This window comes from Nothoprocta perdicaria, unplaced genomic scaffold (assembly GCF_003342845.1).
Source record: "Nothoprocta perdicaria isolate Ctin4 unplaced genomic scaffold, notPer1 scaffold_16, whole genome shotgun sequence".
Classification (NCBI taxonomy): Eukaryota; Metazoa; Chordata; class Aves; order Tinamiformes; family Tinamidae; genus Nothoprocta; species Nothoprocta perdicaria.
This window is the reverse complement of record NW_020454760.1, coordinates 2464321-2481821: the sequence shown is the minus strand read 5'-3', so window position 1 is coordinate 2481821 and position 17501 is coordinate 2464321. Positions and strand designations below refer to the sequence as shown.

At 35.6% G+C, this 17501-nt stretch overlaps 1 pseudogene; it reads left to right on the top strand.

Annotated features, from left to right (window-relative positions):
• The window catches only part of LOC112944125, a 219604-nt pseudogene that overhangs the window by 59500 nt on the left and 142603 nt on the right, over positions 1-17501 (top strand).

The window sequence follows — 17501 nt, the reverse complement described above, 5'->3', positions numbered from 1 at the left end:
TCTAAAGAACTGTCAYTGAATCAAAAGTACAGACAAGATACATAACCATTAAAATCCACTCAATGATGGAGATAAATATTTCTTTGTGACTTCTTAAGTCTTCTTCAGCTGTCTTCAAACCATTAAAACAGCCAAGCTTTTATAATTTTTCACCTTATCAAAGTTTTCCTTTTAGACATCTGTAAATCTAAGGATTTCATTTACTTTTCTGATCAGTATTTGGTCTCTCAGATTTTATATTATTCTCTGTATGTGTTCATGTTTAATTTCCTGATTGTGCTTTCAAAACTAAATGCAGTATTTCTTAAAATCTTAGCCATCAGTCTGTTTTCTAGCCAAATTTGTAATTGATGGGAGTTGTTGATTCTTTGTTCCTACTTTTCAGGTTTTATACTGGACAGATGATCCCAAGGAAAGCACAGTTGGTAGAGTCAGAGTCAAAGGAAATGTAACAGCCAAAAACATCACAGGACTGAAAGCTAACACAGACTATTTTGYAGCAGTTCAGACTTACAACACTGTAGGAACAGGGCCCTCTAGCACCGCAGTAAACGTCACAACTAAGAAGTCACGTTAGTATTCAATTTCACAGGAAAAACTGTGCTGACATTGTGACATTTCAACTTCTTATGATCCATCTATACTTAAGGTGGAAATGCCAAATAAAGCTCAATCCTAAATTTCTTCATTTCTTCATAAAATGACAAAATATCAAGAAACATATTTGATAAYAATTTTGTAGTCATCATGAAATTTACTCAAACTCCAGTATGTAAGATGTCCATTTAATGTTTATCCATAGACTTTTCAAGTTTAGCATATTACCTTCTGATCTGGGTTTATTCACAACCTATAAGTCCTCTTTCTCCAAATCTTTCTTCTCTTTTCTTAATTGTGTTCAAATCCTATTTCCTCTTACGTTCTCAGGACTGCCCTCCTAAGCAGGGAGGACCGTAGAGGAAATAAYGTGCTATTCTAAATCCGAGTTGTATTTCAAAGGCACAGTTTCAACCTCACATGTTCACATAGGATTCAGTAACTTGCAGGCAAGTTTTCAAAGTCCTTGCAACTTAGGCATAAAAACCCTTTGAAAAATGAATCTATTCTCAGCCTGTTGTGCTGAGAATTTATAAAATCCCCTAGCTTTTCATGATGGCTCACATACACATGTGATGTGTAACTCACTGTCACCTGTCTTTGTAGTTCACGAAAACCTAGTCTTCTATGGTCCAGTCTTAGGTTTTTCTGAAACACAGAGGTTAAAAAAAAAAGTGTATTAAAATACAGGTARGAACAATACAGTACTTAAAAATTATCAAATGTAACCGTCAGACCCTGTCAGACTGCCTAAATTCCAAAATGAACTCACAGTAAGTGATTTCATGCTATGAATAAATCTTTTATTCTAATACAAGAGCAACGATGAACTGGAAAATACTTTTTACTCTTAGATTTCAATCACCGATGCATTTGTTACTTTCATGTCAGCAACTCATTCAATTACACTATGCAAATTAATATCTAGTTGCATCTTGATCACAATTTTATTTTYTTTTAAGCACCAAGTCAACCTCTAGCAAACATTGCATGGAAAATGACATTCAAAAATCTGCTTGAACTGGGAACATGTAAAAACAATGCAGAAAGAATCAGAAGTGTTAGGCTACAAAGTAAGTAACTTCTGTAATTCATTTTGTTCATCAGACTTTTTATAACAGAAGCATGAAAATGACTTGTTGAAATGCTTGCCTTGAAACTTCATTGCCTGCAACATAGTGACTTTCCTTGAGTTACTGGAATGGTTGGCTGACATTTATACAAACAGTATGAAAGACTGGCTGTTGCTCATATCTCATAATCCCAAAACAGGGTGGGCSATATTGTGTCTTGAACTTTGGATCTCTCTCATCACCTTTCCCTTGCAAGCTTACTGCTGTTAGGTTCTTGCATTCCTGTCTATCCCACACATCTTTAAGAAAAAAAAAGTCTCTTAAGCATTATGCCTTATTCAGGAGGAATAAAGACTTCCCAATGGTTAAACCTTATACTGACACCTGGAATTCTGCTACGAAGTTTTTTTCTCATGCACTCCTTTCCTTGAGGATTAAAACATTTTCAATCATGGACCTCTGTAAATTATAACAGAACAGTAAATAATCTGTAAATTATAACACTTCATTACATCCACTGTTCCTTATAAAGATAGTGGGCATAGGGAAAGGGAGCTTTCGCATCAGAAAGCTCTGAACCTCACCTGGTGGTATGAATGAAACTGCTTTTTATATTATAAAGATACCCTAGATATTATCAAACATGTTTTAAAAGACTGTTCCATACGAAGACTGCATTCAGATGAGCAAAGCTAGCAGAGATGTCAAGCACCTTTTTTAAACATAGACTGAAATAAATCTGTTTTCTGTCAGGTTCTGTTACTCAAATTCAGCTGATATTTTTACTCTTTTGTTGAAGTTTGAAGCCATAGATGATCTCTGAGCTGGGTATGAAGRTAAATAAGAACATTGATTTTCATCATCTTGACATATAGTAAAAATCACCTAATTAAGTGAACTAATCTAATTATTAGAATGATAAGCACTACAGTGAGCATAGCTTAAAGTCATTACACAAGTTTAAAACGCATCACAATAATGTCAACTTTACAAACACCCAGTAAGAGGTGTTTGTATTTGTTGCCTCTTATCACTGCAGGGGGATCTGTTGTAATTCCTTATCATTTTACTCTGAAGTATATTTCTTTTCATCACTGTCAATATCTGTGTTGTGTCATCTTTATARCAACAGATTAATAAATACTCCCTTCCCCCAAAATACTAAAACATTCACAGCAGTCTTACTGATAATTACAGATTTATTCTTCTTGAATGAATCATCAAATCAGTTGTAGCAGGTCAGACCAGAGACCCATTTCCTCTGGTATTTTGCCTGAAGTAATAACTAAGAGACTGTGATGACAGAATACAAGAACTGGGCTAACATAAAATGACATTTCGCACATTGTTTTCCCAGGTTCTCATGATTTCTCTCAGATTCTCCCTGAAAGAGACACTTTGCAATTAATGGTAGTAAAAATTGTTTCCAGGAGTTTGATGAGCTATTTTCCAAGCACAAGAAAACTTAATATTCCTGTGACCCACAGCTAAGTTCCTCAGGAGAAGGAAGCAGCACTGTGTAGACGGCAATGCATAAGCYTGCTATTAAGCAGAACTTCAGAGGCCCATTGGTGTTTGCTGATACTCCCCTGAGCAACAAAAACACACTTCTTATCCTTGAATATGGGAAGTCAAATTGATAGCAAAAAAAAAATAATGTGTGAGTTCATATAGACTGGAGACTGTTCTTTTGCAGAACAGCAATAGTGGAGAATGACAAATTGAAAACATACAACCATTTTGCAGGTGAAACTACTAAAAAAATCTCAAGGCTGAAACTACTCATAAGCTCATTAATATGCAATTGCAGGCAGGCTATCAAGAAAAATCATATTTGGCTTATCTTAATAACACAAAGCTKCTAAATTTCCTGTCTGCACTGGGCGCTTTGTCAACACTGATGACTGCTAGCCCTCAAATACTATTTTGTGTATTTTCCCACCGCGCTGAGGGAGTTCTGACCTGCTCTACCTCTCTTYCCCCCTCCTGCAAACACGAAAACCTGTGGCCATGCGCTGTTCTGATTGGGTGCCTTTTGGTGCCCAAAGGTGCTACAGGCTCTTCTGATTGGCTGCAATTTGGGTGCGCAGTGCCAGCCGTTGGAACCGTTGGAGGCAGTTGGAGCCGGCTGCAACCGGCTGCAACCGGTGCAGGGTGGTCTGTGCTCTCCTGGCACGTGCAGTACGCGGCAGCGCCCCATAGTGGAAAGGTGGTGTTTCCGGCCGGTGCAAACTTTTGATGTACCAAATCTTGGCTTATTTGTGGAAAAGCGTGAAGAACAGCTGCTGTATGACGTTTGTTTTACATAAGCTGTGAAATTGAGACTCAGGTATTAGTAGTTATTTACTTTATGCAATGTGTAACTGGTAAAGCCTCTTAATTGCTTGTGTTAATGTTCACAAAGTTTAAAGCAAGGCTATCTGGTGATTATATATTCTATATACCCCATCAAATGAAGTAATTCAAAAATGCCCATCTTGTGTACTTGTGTTGAATAAGATGGCTTTAAGTTATGAAAGAAATATTAGAACACCAAAGAGTAAAGACTAAGTCCTCCCCAAAAATGGTAATTTAAAGAAGAACTGAAAAACAAACTTACATGCCTTTCTGTCCTGGGCTTCTGGACTTTGGGAGAGTTGACGTTTTTAAGCTTTTTTTTTTTTTTTTTTTTTTTCCCCCCTCAGATATGTTTCTTAAAATCAGAACTGTAATTACCCTATTTTTTTAGAGCGTGTGTGCTGGGCTTCCAAGAACTAAACACTCTGAGATAAATTCATGAACGTAATTGGGATTTAAAGATTACAGATGATGAACAGTGCATTTTAACGCTCTAGACAAGATGTTTCAGTTGTACCCACTCTTAAACATTCGGTTGTGGGTTTTTTTTTTTTTTCAATACTGTGGGTAAAGAGCCCCCAGCTCTTTCTGAATAAAGGGAGCTCTTTCTGAATAAAGGTATTTTTCAGGCTTATCTTATGCAATTTGGCTCCCTCCCATTCTTGATCAGTATTTCACTTTGAAGAACTGAATTCCTCCTCTGGTCTGGTCTGGCCTGTCCAAAGAAAGGAAAGTTGAGTTCTCCCTTTTATGTGAAATTGTTTATCGATTATAGTTAGCCTGAAAGAAACTGGACTAATCAAGCTAAAGAACAGTGTGGGAAATGCTAAGTGTCCAACTATGATGATTTTAAAAAAGAAATGATCTTTTTTAAAGATCATTTAAATGATCATTAAAATGATGATCTTTTAGAAAGATTATTAAAATACTTGATGCTGAAATAGAGTTCAGATGACTGACAGCTTTCATTAAAAGAAAAAAAAGAAAAACAATAGTTTGTCACTCATAGATGCAGAAATAAAATCAGAAAATATGGAAAGTATAAAACTGCCAAAGCCAGAAGTCTAAACAGAAGAAATGGAAAGAGAAAAAAGCAAAATGGTCATGATTTTAAATAAGTTCCCAATATTGGAAGCCTTGGTTCTAATCTTACCAGATTTTGGAGCACAAGATGAAATGACGCACAGTTCTAAGGTTTGAAACAGCTGGAAGAGTACTGCGTATTTTATTTTGATGACTTAAGTATTAAACAAAAAGAAGGGTGTCACACTGAGAGATTTTTATTTTAAATCTAATACATCAATGAAATTTCTCTTCCTGAAAAAAGCAATTTTGAGTTTAGTCAAATGTTTCAGTTCACTTTAAACTCAATGTTTCAGGATGATTTAAGATTATTTAAACTTTTTTAATGCCTTCTCTTTCTTTATAGGGCAATTTTTGAATATGAATGCCAAGAAACTAAATGAAATACCCCATGTGTATCTCATGCTGCTGTACCAGCCCCTAAATCAATGTTATCTTGAAGTGTAAAGTGCAGAAACATAGGGTGTTTCTGCTGGTTTTTGGAATACAGCACTAGTGATAACTTGACACAAAACTCTTAAATCACACTTATGTATAAACCTGTTGTAAAAGCAAAGAAAGATTTTATTAATATCTGAATGTACTGCAGTCGCAACGAATTTCCTACAGTGATTTGCAGAGCCTATTTGTAGAAGCTATGTTGCAGCAAGAATTAATTTGCCTAGAATGTTTTTCGCATGGCTTAGATAGGTTGTGGGTTGCTTTGGTCTGTTGTCTGTAGATCCTACTTCCATTCCTCTACCATTTGCTGGTGATGGAAAATACTACTCAACTCACATCAGTCCCTTCTCCAAGACCTTTCCTGTTATTTTCTGGTATCTGTACAGAAAATTGGTGAGGAAAGCTCTTGCATTGCTGTTGTGAGTTTGAGCTACAGCAGTTCTTTGTGCTGATATATCCCATGCTATTGAAATCATGTGTGGGATGCATATGCCTGCTTATCCTACTGCAAATATAGATGTGCCACTTGGCTGTCTTCCTCGTCCATCGCTTGATTTTCTTCTGGCAATGTGATGTGCTGCAGAGTTTCCTCCAGCATCTTTTGATGTTGGCATATCTAAGCATGTGCTACATGCTTGCGTTCCTCAGGGCTGGCTGGTGCAAGGTTTGCTTGGAAAGCTGCCAGGCCTCGGGGCAGCAGTTTGCACTGGCTGGCTGGGTGCTACATGCTGGGGGAGAGTTGGCTATGCACAGTGGCAGACAACTTTCCAGGCTGGCTCACAGTTCCCTCCATCCCTGCAGCTCTTATGGCAACCCATTCCTTCAATGGATGCCAAATGCAGGCCTGGTATAGACTATGGAGACAAAGAAGCATTAGTAAAACCTTCCTGAAGTAAGGGCTGGAGCTGGTAGCCTCGTGCTGTGTTTGCATTTGTGTTTCACAGAGCTGCTGATGGATTTGCTTTTGTTTGTTTGTTTGTTTTAAGTTTAAGGTTTGTTTGTTTGTTTAAGTTTAAAGGGATCTTCATAACACAAGTAGAGTGGAAATATATATTGCATCTCAGTCTTTGCATAATGATTCAACCAAACTCAGTTACTGAACTAAGGTGATGTCTCTGCGCTACCTTCTGTTACTCCATGTGGATTAATGGAGTGGTGCTACTTAGCTAAGGATAGTTGTGAACTGAAAATACTACAGAAAAGCAAATGATGCATTTAACATCTACCTAAAAATTCAAGCATGGTTGCAGAGACTTAGTGTATAATTCAGGTGTGCCTCGGTCATCTTCAGAGTATGTATAAAGATTTAGAATTTCTTTTGCTTTCACCACTATGTAATCCAAAAACTATGAAACCAAAAAGTGATGCTATTAAAATATTAAAATGACTTGTATAAAATCTTTCTTGGAGAAATTTATTGTGTAGAAAAGGTCACTTGGACATTTTCGACAGCTTGGTAAAATAAAGACCACTAAATGTCCTCAATCATTCAGGTTATTTAATACAAACTTCTTTTTATCAGTTCCTAACACTTGAAAATATGTCTGATGTAGTACTTAGAATGTCATATTAATAATACTGTTATGTATCATTTCTTTACTTAACCTCTACTCTGTATGCCACTGTATTTCAGGATGAAAAAAAATGGCTACAAATATTTCCCATTCTTAGAGAATGAATTGGAATAATTATGAAATACAGAGGGATAACAGAAGACCCTCTAAAATATGCACAGTTTTCACCAGATTCATTCAGATCTTCAGAATATTTGTACTTGAGAAAATGGAACTTTATATGGACAGAGTCAAAGACTGGGCCAGTATAATTAATTACACTGGCTTGTACATTTAGGCGTCTGGCTTCAGTTTCTGCCCTGCTGGAATCGTCTGGTATAACCATAGCAGGGTCACTTAGTGTGTAGAGCTATTAGTTACTCTGCTAAAGCTTGAAAAGTCCATTCAGCCCACACTCATCAACTCTGTAAATCCCTTATTACATTCCTTTTAATGTTATATACAAGTTTGTGGTGTGAGGTTGAATCAATAGTGATCATCTAACAATTTCCATAACACATTCAGATATATGGTAAAAAAAAAAAAAAAGCAATACAAATTTTCACAGATTATATTCCCGTTTGTTGTTTTCATTCAGCTTCTTCATCAGCCATGCATGTGTTGCAAGATAGGCTAAACAGACAGAAACCACAATGCAAGCTACGCCGCAAGCTGACCCTTCACTGATTGCAGTATTTTTAGGAGTAACAGAGTTCTTCCCTCAGGAGTAATGGGAGTCCATGGCCTCTGCTTGCATTTTCTCACAGGACTGCTATTACGACAATGTGGAAAATAAAAACTGTGAGCTGCTTAGTTTCTGACCCTTACAAAAAATGTAGGTACCTACAGTAGCAAAACTACCTGCAGCTTTTGTGGCTGTAGAATAGTTAGATTGCAGCCTTCTCTGTGCACTCCATCATATTCAGTGTGACTTCTCTTCCTGATACATTGTCCTAGGAGAAATTCCTTTTTGCAGGCAGATTCAAGTTAATACTTTCAGGTACTTTCAGTGTGCCATGAAGTAGGCTTTGTGTGTAAAAGTATGTTTAAGTATTTCTAGCATGATTTAATTATACTTTTCTGCAGCTCTGCTATCCCTAAATTTTTTAAAAAGAAGCACAAATCTGTCAGATGTCCCACTAGCCGTAGTAGATTTAAAGCCTATGCACTTTGAGTAGGTTTAGAATTTATTTGAAAGCATTTTACACCTGGATAATTCATCCACGGTGATCAGCAGTTTACATTGTATTGATTAATGTGGTTATTGATTTATTCTGCGATTATATTGGCCTGGTATATACAGTACTAAAAAGTGCTCTTTTCCAAGAGTGATTGATTTTTTTCTTTATTGACTAAAATGAGCTGATAAAAATCTTTCTCATGGAGCTGGAACAACTTTTTGGTATTTCGGCTTCTAGCAGAGAAAAGTATGAGACAAATGCTGATGCAGGGTGGAAGGAAGAAGTTAGAAGATTTAACTCCTACTCCTTTAATCTGGATGAGTTGAAATCTAGCCCACAATCTTAGCAAGGGAACAAGCTAAAAGACTTGGATGTTAAAAAGGTGAACAGGCATTTGAATTTTAAAGAAGAGGATTAAACTGCTTTCATTCTGCTAACTTCAATGAATGAATTTTTCAGTTTATTCGTGTTCACTTATGCTAATAATCCGACACCCTCATCCAGCAAAAGGCTGGGAGGTTCATTTGGACTCCTGATGGCCTTCCTGAGGCATCACAAAAAAAAGAGAAATCACAAAAAATCACTGAATCACAACACAGAATCCATCTCACTACCTGTGCACAGTATCGTTTCTTGTAACTTCTGTATATAATGAATAGCTTGGAAAATGGAATTAACTTCAAATGTAGATATTCTCGTGGGTAAATTTTCTCTACTCTGAGGTTCTTCTCAAGTCTCAAATCTAGTCTGCACATACGGTTATACTTTTCTAAGAAATTGTTAAAAAACAAACAGCAAACCCATACACAAAATACTCAACTTTTTTTTTTTTTATACTGAAGACCCAGTGCTTCCTTTATGATGATAGTTTTCAAATAGAATTAATAACATTACTTGATTATGAGCTTGCCTGAAAAAAAAAATACTAAGTAGGATTTCATAACACTTTTGCTTACTCAGCCTCAAGATAGGTTAAGAGAATACCCACGTCCTGCTGTGCTGTTATCTACAGTGTTCTCAAAGCCAGTCCTCTGACTCAAAGACTTCTATTAAAGAGACCATTTTACTTATATGGAAATTGAAGCTAGAATAAAATATATTTTATTTATATATGTCACTTTCTTACACAGTGACAATTGGCAATATTTGTACTCAAGTGTTTGGATTATGTTCCATGAAACAGTTTCCAATTAGAAAATGTTGTTTCACCATTAAGACAAACATGTTGATTTTTGGTATTTTCAAGGGAGAGTTTTCCTAGTGACTCAGAATTAAATTGAGTAATTCATTTCCACGTCTGCTTCTCTGACATTTTTTTTTCTTTGATGCATGCATTGCTTTGTTTTATGTAAGCATTTTTATTTAATAGTTTTGTTGGTTTGATAATGAGTGATGTATTTCATGTATTTATATTCCTCCACTCCAGCATTCACAAATGTTCACAAGCACAGTTTATTTTGTTGTTGCTGTTATATTAGAATATAATAATATTCCTTAAGTATTGCTAGAATTTTTGAGAACTTTCTGATATTTTCAAGCAGAATAGTCCACAATTGATTTTTGAAGGTTTCCAGTTATTGTATAGTGGTAAAAAAATTCAGAATTATCTACAGGGTAGAACACTTGTATTCTTACTTCCATATAATCTGTGCTGTACTAGATTTACAAGGGCACAATATTATATTTTTTAATATATACATATGCATTCATGTATGTAATAAAATATGTCAAGTAAAATAATTATAGATCAATAAACAGCTTCTTTAGAGAACTGCTATAAACACCTACACTGTTCCGATTCAGAGAGAATCTGATAACAGAGATAACAAAGATGTTCTTTCAGGCTACTGAGCCACAGAAAGTTTCTGAAAATCTTAGCTCAAGTCTAAATCATAAAAAATCTGTTTTGTTTCTGTTTTTTATATATATATATATATATATATATATATATATATCTTTCTCCCAGTATCTCAATTATCTGTTGGAAGAGAGATACTGAATCTATTGTATCGGTGATGAAGTTTTCTCATTAGCAATGGATTTAACGCATAGAAGAATTTTGTGCTAAGGATTTGCATTAGGTTCAGTTTATTTCTGAGTTGTTTTTTTTTTTCGCTCAGGTTTCTTCTTTTGCTAACTGCCTTAAAACAACAGGTTAGGTCACAGTAAACCACAGAGATCAGATGCCTAGGTAGTTCAGAAAGGAATATTCAGCAGAATTCCATAACACTCAGGTAAGAAATATCTTAAACACTTTAGGCCCTACTGTGTGACATGAATTGAGACAGCTTTTGGGCAGTCAGCTCAGGTGGACATTTCTGTGTGTGACAAGGTGGCAGAGGTAGCTGCCTTCAGGGGCCACCCAAGCACAGAAGAACTCTGCCCAATGGTGCTGCTGAGCTCCATCCTGGCCACTCAGCTGCTTCCATGGTCTGTATTACACATGGCACGTGGAACATAAATATGTCCTGCGTTAACACATGTCCACTGTTAGTATTGAGAGGGGTGGTGAATGTACTATAGGAAAAAGGAAATCAAAAATAAAGGTAAGTATAAGTTTTTGGGCTTTCTGTTTATTTAATTGTTTAGGAGTAGAAAATAAAGATATAATGAAAGTACTAGTATGTTTTTCATTTTTCTTGTTTCCTTGAGATAGGGAAATCAAGAGAGTGATTTTGAAAGAGTAGTGTATAGCGTAGACATTTGCACCTAGATTCTATAATAATTTATCTAATCTAACATTGGCACTATGTAAATGCTCATAAGTATGAGCTCTCAATCATTTTTCCACACTAGAGTATATGTGAGTCTTTCCCACTCCTCCCACATTTGCTGGAAGATTTCCTTTTAGTTGTTCAAAGGAAATAAAATAACATTTCTTGCGCTTTAAAACTTTGTTTATAGACCATTTTAATAAAAACAGTGAAAGGCACATATGAAATAAAAGCATGCTTATCATGCCAGCCCAACATTTTTATTTTTTTTATTAAAGACATCTACTGTAATGTGGTCACTTTGTGGTAGTTCGCATCTTTAAATAAAATAGGCCTGCCAACACTTATTGATTCATAGGCACTCCAAGCTATGAAACATTCATATTAAACATCCCAGACCAAGTTATGCAATCAGTTTCTAATCAGTGCAATCTCCAGTGCTTCGTAGGCTTTTGTTACTATTCCTAGGGACCAGAATGCTTACTTTCATATCTACATGCCTCTCTCTTAACCTGGTAAGTTCTGAAAGAAAAACATCTGCTCTTCTAGGAAGAAAAATTTCAGCTCGGGAAGCAAGTCATATGGTACTTCATCAGAGATACTTGATTTTTTGACATTTCTTTTGAGATCTAAATACACTCTCACATGCATAACCCCCATATACTTTCCAAGCAAACTCTTTTATTAAAGGAATTTGCTGGTAATCAAAGAACTGCAATGAGTTGTCAGAAACTGTCACGCAGAATTGCATATGCCTTCCATGTTTATACAGACCTGTCAAAAATACAGGTCCTTCTTGGTGCAGTGAAAAAAAAATCCTAAGTGCATTTCATTTTTGTTTTGTTTTTTATTTTGATTAGGAGCAAAACTTAACTTTTTTAAAGTTCCTTTACAAAGAATGTTTGTTAATACTTTAACATTATATTTTGCATTTAATTATGCAAGCCAAAGTAGACTAAAAACAGATACTAAACCAGACTCTTATAAGGAAAAATGGGAACATTGGGAGCTGAATATGAGGTTTTTTTTAATCAGTAAAATATTTTCCGCTAGTGCTTTATTATAGAATTATTTTTGTGTGAAAAGCGCAGTTCCAGATTTTCATATATCTGGGCGCACTATAGCAGTTAAAACCAAAAGAGGCAGCAAAATTCTGTGCTATTTTGCAGCCCTTCTATTTAGAAGATGATGGAGCTTTGCATTTTGGGACTTGTAGTCTCTCTCAGTATCTTAMGGCGGAAAAGGGAACCACACCTGCTACAAAACAACATTTGTTCTATGAATTGTACTTTGCCTACTTACACTGAGTTTTCGTTTCTACCATTTACATGGCAACTGTTGAGTGGAAATAGTTTTCAATTGGAGAATAATTTTATCAAAACGTAGTTAGGAAATACAAATATCTCCTACATATTTTTTATTTTGCAAAAACTGTAGTCTGAAAAAAAATGACTAGTTCAATCTTTATTTTATAGATTATATCTCAGGCCTCACAGGCTACATGCATAGTCAGTATTCTGCAATTGTTTTGATTAATAAATTATATATAGCCTCCTGCAACTTCATTGCTTTGTATTGATGTTTAGACAATTCAAAGAGTGTAATGATTTTCCCTGCATGTTTTCTTGACTCAGGATTTTGTAAGAAATATAGAACAGAAAGCTAGAGGGAATCAGGGAATGACAAAGCTTCTGTTTTAGTTTGGAAGTGGAAYCCTATACCAATAAAGAGCAAAGATAGTGTAAGATTCTTAGGCTTTTATGTTAGTCATTTCACTGTTCTTTGAGTGCCTAAAACTACTGTGTATCTTTAAATTCTACCAGTATGTACTGTGCTATTTTTCTTTCATCTCAGTGTAAAATTCTGTGACTATATTCTAAGCTTGATGCAATAGGAGATTAGGGCCTTCGCAAATCTTACTGAACTATTTCCAGGTGAATGCATTTAAAAATCACAAAGAATCCCACCAAAAAAAAAGTGAAATGCTTTAGAAACCATATATGCGAGGCTTTTTGAGCCTTTAACACGTATCTAAACCAAGCGTTGCCCTTAGTCCTGCCAATCAGAAATTTACTTCTTGCAACAAATGAAAAGCTGAGCTTCTTGCACAATAGGTTGACACAAGCAACTACAGCTTAAAGAAAGCCAAATTTCACAAGTTGAATACACTGTTGTAAGATTCAGATTCTTAGTCATTAAACATCTGTTTTAGCATCTTCCTTGTAGTAGTAGGAAAATACAATTTAAATTTAAATGAATAGATTTAACAAGAAGCAGAGTAACAGTTTCATAGCTAGCTAGGGAGAATACCTCTTTAGAGATTTTGGTAGATTTTTGTTGCTTTTTATATTTACTGTTTTTATCTGCTCAACTATAACTGCAGAAAGTTCAGAAATTAACAGTAGCAGCTGATATAACTTTTGGCTGGATTTTGGAGCATTAATTTTGATTTGAGCATCATGGATACAGTGATTAGAAGGATACTTTACCGAGCCAGCTGAAATTAAAAGCTCTTAAACAGTCCTCAGACTATGTGTGACAATAAACCATATTGCCAATTGCCTGCAATAAGAATATCTTTTAAAAAGTTCATGATTTGACCATCCTACAATATAAAAATCAGTTCCTTTGGGCACCAAAGCAAAAAAAAAAAGTTTCCAAAAGTCTTTACCTTATTTTAATACTAGTTTTTATTATTTCACTTTGGTGTTTTCCATGTAAGGAGTTTAGGATGGTAAGATTTCAAGCTGAGATTTCAGCAGCTAAATTCATACTCTAGAACCACAGTAGCACTGCCTCAAGTTTTTATTAAAAAAAAAAAGTAAAAATACTGTTCTTAAAACTGAAGGCTGGAACCCAAATGCTTGAGTGTCATTTTATTAAAATTGCCCTTACATCATGACTTAGTCTCCAGCGTTCCGTGGCTGTGACTTTGTAATGTTTTGAAATGGAAATATTTTTTTCCACTATTTTTAGTAGCTGCAGAAGAAGCAGGGGGCTAATTACCAATACTGAGCTGCAAGGGTCATATTGAAAGGAAAAATGAAAGTAAATGTTTCAGAAAATAGGTGAAGGATCTTGCTGTGGTAAATTTGGATGATTTAGCTCAATCCTGTGTGGTGATGTTTCTGTTGAATCAGTGTTTTTAGTATATTGAGCTGGAACTAGCAATGACACGTATACAGACAGAATCACAGCTGGGCAAAACTCTTTTAAATTACTTTCTAATTAAAAGTAATATGTATTTAAGTATATATACTATATCAGAGGCTGAGAATATGGATATATATATGCAGTAGAAATGTATTTATCTATTCAGCAACTGTGAGTGATGAAGCTTCAATTCCTATTGCCTTTATTTCAGGCAAGATGTCTACTTTAAGATAAATATCCAAAGTAGGTTACTGAAGGAAGAAAGTGTTTAAAATTATTTTCTTAGTAAATTATGCTTCCATGTAGTCCCGGAAGGTGAAACTATATGAGGTTGTTGTAACCCTCACAAAATTGTCTTAACGGGAGGCCTAAATTTTAAATTATTGTCTTCTTTGTACAAATGGGGGGTGGGCAGGTTCTTCAACTGTACTTTAGACATCCTGTCTAGTATTTCTGTGGCCTGATTCATCTCCTTTATGAATTTTAGATAAGTCTAGGTGCTGTTTTTACACCACTGTTGCAAGGTGCTTTCTATAGACTCCGCTTGTAAAGGAAAGTCTTGAATTGCTTTATTAGAAGCCAAAGCAATAAAAATGAGCAGAACAGTTTTTACAGTCTCCCTATCTTAGTATAGCTGATGGCCTGATTACTCTGTTAATGTTAAGCAGCCTGTTAGGATTGCAAGAACTGAAGGAATTCAGCTTTGATCCTCAGCTTTGATCCCTTAAGCTGCCTAGGTACACTGAAGACACTGGGATACAGTAAGCTTGCCAGAAATGTGTGGGTACCAATTTAATTTTTACCATCTAGCAGAAAGCATTAGGAGTCTTCCAGGAGCAACCTCCTCCCTCCTAGGGAATTGTGCTCTGTCATGCGTCTCATGGCAGATCTGTTTAATCAGATGCCAGAAAGCATTAGACAATTACTGACCGTTCCACTGGTGGCAAAAATGAGATTCAACACTTGCTCCCATGAACACCTTTAAAGCAACTAGAAAAGTGGGGGAAGTAAGTCCTCAGGGCACGCTGGAATCTGGGCTCTTTTTTTCAATGTTGCCTTTCCTGAAAGAACTGAGTGAAAGCTCCCCTTTGTTATGATCAGTTCAAATGAAGCTTCTCATTGCAGTTACAGAAAGGCATACACTACAAAGTACTCAGAAGAAATAAAGAAGTTGAGAAAATCATTTTATTGCCTGACAGAAGGGGAGGCTGCCTTAATTTTGTTGTCACTGGGAGTCTAAATGTATCAGGACAGCTGCTGTGCTCAAGCGACAATGCAATCAGTTAATGCTTTCAGCAGGGAGACATTAGCTGCTTCTCCCTCCTGCCAGGCAGGGAGAAACAAAGTTTACCAAGAAAAAAAAAAAAGGAAACTTTAGATTTTTTTTTCTTTTTAGATATTTTTTTTCTTTGAATGGAGAGAAAGCAAGGACCACAGCAGAGGAGGGAATACCTTTCAGCATTTTCCCATTATTGCTTTTTGGTGCTACTGTTTGACATGCACATTCACCATGGCATGTTTCTCAGCTGCAGTATAGGCAAATAATCACAACAATTAAACAACATACAGTAAGGATAAGGCTGATAGTCACTGAAGTTAGTGATCAGAAAATAGATTAAACAATAAAATGCTGAATCAGATATGAAATGAAGCTATGAAACCAGAAGGATGTTTGCCCTACCTAGCAATGAGATCAGCATAAACAAAATGAGGGTGTTTGCTGTTTTTACATTCCCAGTTAGAAATGAAGCAGAACAAACAAGAGTGCATGTTAACACTATGATATGTTCCGAACTTACTGCTGTAGTAATGTAGGATTTATTGTAAAGAAAAAGCCTTCAGTAGCTACATATGTTTTACCTTTAAAAAGTTTTGGAAATTGATGAAAAGAAGAATCAGAAGAGCTTCTGTCTTACCTTCGCATAATATTTTTTCAGGCATTTCATGAAGGTTTAGACCCACTTACAACTCAGAGCAGAGCATAGGAAATTCAGTTACACACAACCATCAGTCCATCTCACATTAGGAACATGGAGTCTTTTAGGAGGGATTTGAGTTCTATTCAGTTCAGTTTTAAACTCTGTAGCAAAATTCAGTGTGTTCTCTCACACACCACATTGAATTAGATTTTCAGCACTATAGGTTGAAGGTACTATCAGAAACATCAGAGATGTTGTCCTAGTTTCTTTCAGTCCCTGTACCATTTCTATTGCACAACTGGCAGGAAGAACAACTTAGTGCATGAGCAATCTGAAAGGACTGGAATTCAACCTCCAAAATGTCTCCATACTTATAAGAACAAGTGAAGAATAAGGCAACATGGGCTCCACAGGAATTAGTTATGGGAGCCGGGTATGAGATGAAAGAGGAGACAAATCTTTCCTCAAAGTTTTTAACTCCAGCTTTGCTTATCTGTGTGTTTTAAGGCTGATGTGCTCATAAATTAAAAAAAAAAAAAAAAAAAAACACAAAAGGACATAAGATGAGAACTCAAAAGCATGGATGGACACACAAAAGATAGTAATGGAGTTTGATGAATAACTTAAATGAATTCTGGATAAGGAAATAGAAATCGAGCTTTAAATAATAAATTTATAGAAAGAAACATAAGTACTTAATCAAAGGAACAGCAAGATTTCAGAATGTTAATGACAGTATTTTTTCCTATCAGGCAGAAACATCTGGAGGTAATTGGGTGTGTTATCTTCTGTATAGACTACTAGGGAAAGTGAATGTATGAAATTCCCAAATAACATGTCATTTAGATACGCACTTTGAATGACCATCCAGTAGCAAAACTGTATGTTATTTGCATGCACTACAATGGATCTAAATGTAGGAATCACGAAGATAGAATTGCTACACCAAGTAGCAATGTAGCATGTGCATACATGTCTTAAGGAAGGTTCAAAATTGTGTGAAGAGAGAAAGCAATGAAACTAAAAATAAATAATAACATTCAAGAGCTTTTAGATTTTGGTATATTAAAATATGTTTGAGAGATTAGGATTTGAAAAAAAAAAGGAGTTAAAATAGACATTTCAGTTGTTCCTTTGATCATTGTTTTTCAAACCTTATGCACATCTGGAGGTGTGTCAGTACTCATATATAGCATGTACTGACTTTAATAACTCAATTAGTAAACTTTGCATAAGAATAATTGGCAGGATAGGACTTCCATCCTCTGCTGAACCAGAAGCCAAAAGACCTAACATCACTTTTAAAACTAGATCTGCCAAAAAAGCAACACAAAGAAGAGTGTACTATAGATAGACCAGAAAAAACTTTTTTTTTCTTTTTAATCCACAAATCTAATGTATGGTAAGAATGTGTTAGAACAGAAAAAGAAGTAAATTTAAACACAAAGGG